The sequence below is a fragment of the Myotis myotis genome, unplaced genomic scaffold (assembly GCF_014108235.1).
Source record: "Myotis myotis isolate mMyoMyo1 unplaced genomic scaffold, mMyoMyo1.p scaffold_m19_p_4, whole genome shotgun sequence".
Taxonomy (NCBI): Eukaryota; Metazoa; Chordata; class Mammalia; order Chiroptera; family Vespertilionidae; genus Myotis; species Myotis myotis.
In genome coordinates this window covers 124,414,951-124,419,538 of record NW_023416346.1, presented here as the reverse complement: position 1 = coordinate 124,419,538, position 4,588 = coordinate 124,414,951, and positions in this window count along the sequence as shown.

Sequence of the window (4,588 nt, the reverse complement as noted above, 5' to 3'; positions counted from 1 at the left end):
TTGTGTTCCTCTGAGTACAACTTATGGAACGTCATTGATCAGTCCTACTTGCATTCTGCTAAACTAGAAGATGGTTATTTTAAAAGAACATGGTGGCTTAACTTCCAAGGCATTTGCTTCCCGAACCCTTCATATTTTTCAAGGAGCCTTTATTTCATAAAGGGGAATAGGATTAAGACAATTCTTTATAAGAAAAATATACACATTAGCCTGTGGTCTTCTGACAAATGTATAGTCAACGAGAGAACTGAGTGTGGGTCCAAGCGTTCATTATTCTTATGTTTGTAGTTTGGGATACACATGTGTGAATGAGCCAGGCTGTCCTCAGCTAGGATGACTTGAATTGTAGCAATAAACTCACATACTCTAGCCAGTTTGGCTCAGTGGATAGAGTGTCGGCCCTCAGACTGAGGGGTCCTGGGTTCAATTCCAGTCAAGGGCACATATCTCAGTTGCAGGCTGGATCCCCTACCTGGGAGGCAACCAAGACACATCGATGTTTCTCTCTATCTCTCCCCCTCTTCTCTACTCTGAAAATCAATGGAAAAATGTATCCTTGGGTGAGGATTGAAAAATAAACTCACATACTCATGAAACCACTGACTCGTTATCAAGAGATTTCCACTGTGTTGCCACAGTTGCTGATTACTGAGTTTGGGTTCACAGATGATAATTGGCAGTTTCTGAAATAATGCTATTAAAGGGAAAGGTTTGTTTATTTGTTCAAACAGAGTTTGCTGGAGGGATAGAAACTTGCTAAATGTTTTGAAGTTGCTGAAAATCCTAGATATAAGCAGATCAGGATATGACAGTGCTTGGCTCTTAGTATATGCTCTAAAATTGTTATTGGTGAATGTTGAATAAATACCAGAAAAAGGTTTTAGAGAAAGTTAAAAACCTGAAGTGACAATAGAAGAATGTTACTGTTATTATTGTCAATTTTATGTGATATTCATTGCATTTAAAAACAACCTAATTGTGCATTGCCCTGTGAGGGGGAAAAAAGGATAAAATAAGACTATACACAGCATAAAAATAGGCTGTATTTTTATGGATTCATCAAGGAGTAAAATGTTCTTTTGTAAATTATACAGGTAACTGAAGTGTTACTCCTTTAAAGGGCAAAATGATTTGTAACCATGTTTGGTGGAAAATTTCTGAGTAATACATGCCTAGGGCTTAGCCAACAAGGTACACTGAGCATAATAAACACACATAAACTTCACAGAATGTTCAAATATGTACATACTTCATCACACTACTCACTGCTGGCTCAGGAACCAGTATGAGCTGCCTGTCCTGGGAGTTTGTTAGAAATGCAGGGTCTCGGGCCCTGCCCCACACCTGCTGGTCTAGACTCCATGGAAGTTACAATGGTCTTTAAGGGTGAAATGCACTGGACTGATGTACTGATGCAGTTGAGAATTCTGGTGCTTTTTACTTTTTGCCGAACCACTATCATCCTTGGCTGACAGTATCTTTCTAGTTACAAGTGCCTCCTCTGCTGTTCAGTCGGTACTCACTGCCCACTTCCTTTCCACACTGCCAAATTAAGAGGAGCCAAGTCCCTAGGGGAACACAAATAATCCTGTGAAATCAGATGTTTCTCATATGCACATTTCTAAGGAAAATGATGACACTAAGAAGCACAGAAATGAGGCTCTTGGAAACATTTTACGTGTTTGAGACATTTCTCTGAGCTGCTCGGTGGCATCCAAGGCCTGATGCACCCTGTAGGCTGTAAAGGATGAATGGCCTCCTGTGTGGCATGTTTATGCACATGAAATCAAATACAGAGATAGTTGAAAGGTAGTAGAACATCAAGCTAAGTCTTTAAAGCCTGCTTTAGGTGCATGGAGCAATATTATACAAGAAATAACATCTACTTTTTTATGGTTATAGCAGTTTGTGGCAAGCATGTCAAATCCTCAGCTGAGTTGACCAGTCTTAGCAGGAGGTTGTGCTCTGCTATGGCAGACTCAGGTACATTGTCACAGTTTCCTTATATACTCAAAAGTGGGAAATCTCAATTTGTAATTTGTGAAATGTTAAACTACAGAAGCTTTTAGGAAATAAAGCAGCAGTTATACTTGTACTCACAGTGCTTTCAAATGCGCTATACCCAAGATGGTTTTCCACGATCAAAATAGTGTTATAAAGAGGATTTTAGAACATGTTAAAGGTTTACCAAAAGAAAACTAATGATTACATTCAACTTGCAATATTTTATTTGCTTCGACTGCTTTGCTATAAAAGCTAGGACTCTGCTTCTATAATTTAAATAATTTGATAGGGTTGCTCTTTCTGGTACTAAATTTTTTCCTCCATTTTTTTTTTTTTTAAATATATTTTATTGATTTTTTTACAGAGAGGAAGGGAGAGAGATAGAGAGTTAGAAACATCGATGAGAGAGAAACATCGATCAGCTGCCTCCTGCACATCTCCCACTGGGGATATGCCCGCAACCCAGGCACATGCCCTTGACCGGAATCGAACCTGGGACCCTTCAGTCCACAGGCCGACGCTCTATCCACTGAGCCAAACCGGTTTCGGCTTTTCCTCCATTTTTAAGTAAACATTTTTCAACTATAAAATAGGGGAGTTTAATTTTAGCAAATTTTGTTTTTGGCTTTTAAAATTATAAGTGGTAGAAATTTTGATATAGTTTATATAATCAGTTTTATTCAGAAGAAAACAGGCTATTTTAATAAGTGATTACTTCTATACATTGATAAGAAAAAGTTACAAAATGCATGTTACAGTACCCAAAAATGATGACAAATATGCAGGGTGTCTATATATATATATATATATATATATATATATATATATATATATATATATATATATACACATACACACACACACACACACACACACACACACACACACTTTAACTGCTGATAGCTCAATTGATGTTTCTTTTCAGATTTAACCCATTGGAATTAATTATTCAAAGTGTGTATATATTTTTGGGACACCCTTTATATTAATCAAGCTTTGATCACATGCAGTTATGTATTTCTTACAAATCCAAATCATCAAACTATCTGGTCTTCACACTATGGGATTTGTTTAGATAAAGGCATTTATGATTTCAGTTGTTAAACTTTATTTTTTTACAGTACTTATTCAATGTGTCCTGATTTATTTCCAATATGGAAAACTATGTTATATTTATTCTGAAGAAATAAACCTCACTTTTAGTGGTAAGATATGTTATAATGGTTTTTCCTGAATAACTAAAAATTCTATTCTGGTAAAGAGGGCCTGCAAATATTTCAGTTATCCGGTATGTAGGCTCCTATTGTTAGAATTAAAACTGCTTTGAAATAGTGTTAAATCTTAACACATTTTACTTTCATTGTAGACTTCTACTCAAATGCAGTAGGTTGTCCATAATAAAGGTCATTCCAATTCACAGTCAGTAGGACTGTTCTGACTCAGACTTATTGTGGGATTGTTCCCTCCTCCAGTAGTGATGATATAGAGGGGTGGGCAAAAATAGGTTTACAGTTATAATACAAATAATACAATAATATAAATAACTAGAGGGCCGGTGCATGAATTCGTGTATGGGTGGAGTCCCTCGGCCTGGCTGGCAGTCAGGGTCGATGGGGGCCATCTCACCCAGTCCCAGTTGGGACCGGCCAGCTGGAGGGAGGGACCGTGGGAGGTTGGCTGTGGAAGCGCACTGACCACCAGGGGGCAGCGCCTACGTTGAGCGTCTGCTCCCTGGTGGTCAGTGTGCGCCATAGTTACTGTCTGATCATAACTATCACTTAGGCTTTTATATGTATAGACTAGAGGCCTGGTGCTTGACATTTGTGCACGGGGGTGGGGGGGGGTGTCCCTCAGCCCAGCCTGCGCCTTCTTGCAATCCAGGACCCCACAGGGAGCAGGCCTAAGCCAGCAGTTGGACATCCCTTTCGCAGTCCGGGGCTCGTGCAGTCCAGGACCCCTCTCTCCTTACTGCCCGCCTAAAAGGGAGGCAAGGGAGGCTCCTGCCACCACCGCTGTGCTCACCAGCTGTGAGCCCAGCTTCTGGCTGAGCAGCACTCCCCTTGTGGGAGCACACTGACCACCAGGGGGCAGCTCCTGCATTGAGTGTCTCCCCCTGGTGGTCAGTGCGCATCATAGCAAACGGTTGTTCTGCCATTCAGAACATTTGCGTATTAGGATTTTATTATATGGGATAATATAAGAATAAGCTCTGTTTCAGGTACTCACAACTGTAAACCTACTTTTGGCCATGCCATATATTGATCTATCTTGTTCTTTCCTAATAACTATGATGAGCACTGTCTGCTGGCTAGAGCTAACACTCAACAAGGTTAACCAGATCCTGTAAGAATTAAGCCTGTTCTCAATAAAGCTGTAAAATTAAACCCGTGAACTAGTAAGTAGAAATTATAGTTCAGTTCCTAATGGAGAATTTTGGTTATTGCTAAAGTATGCACATTATAATCATAATAATAGCCATTAAGTGTCCAATATTCTCTGCCATTACTGCACTTAGACACTAATCCAGATAGAGCAAAATGGCTATATCACACGACAATTTTAACTCTTTCATGGAGATTGCAGG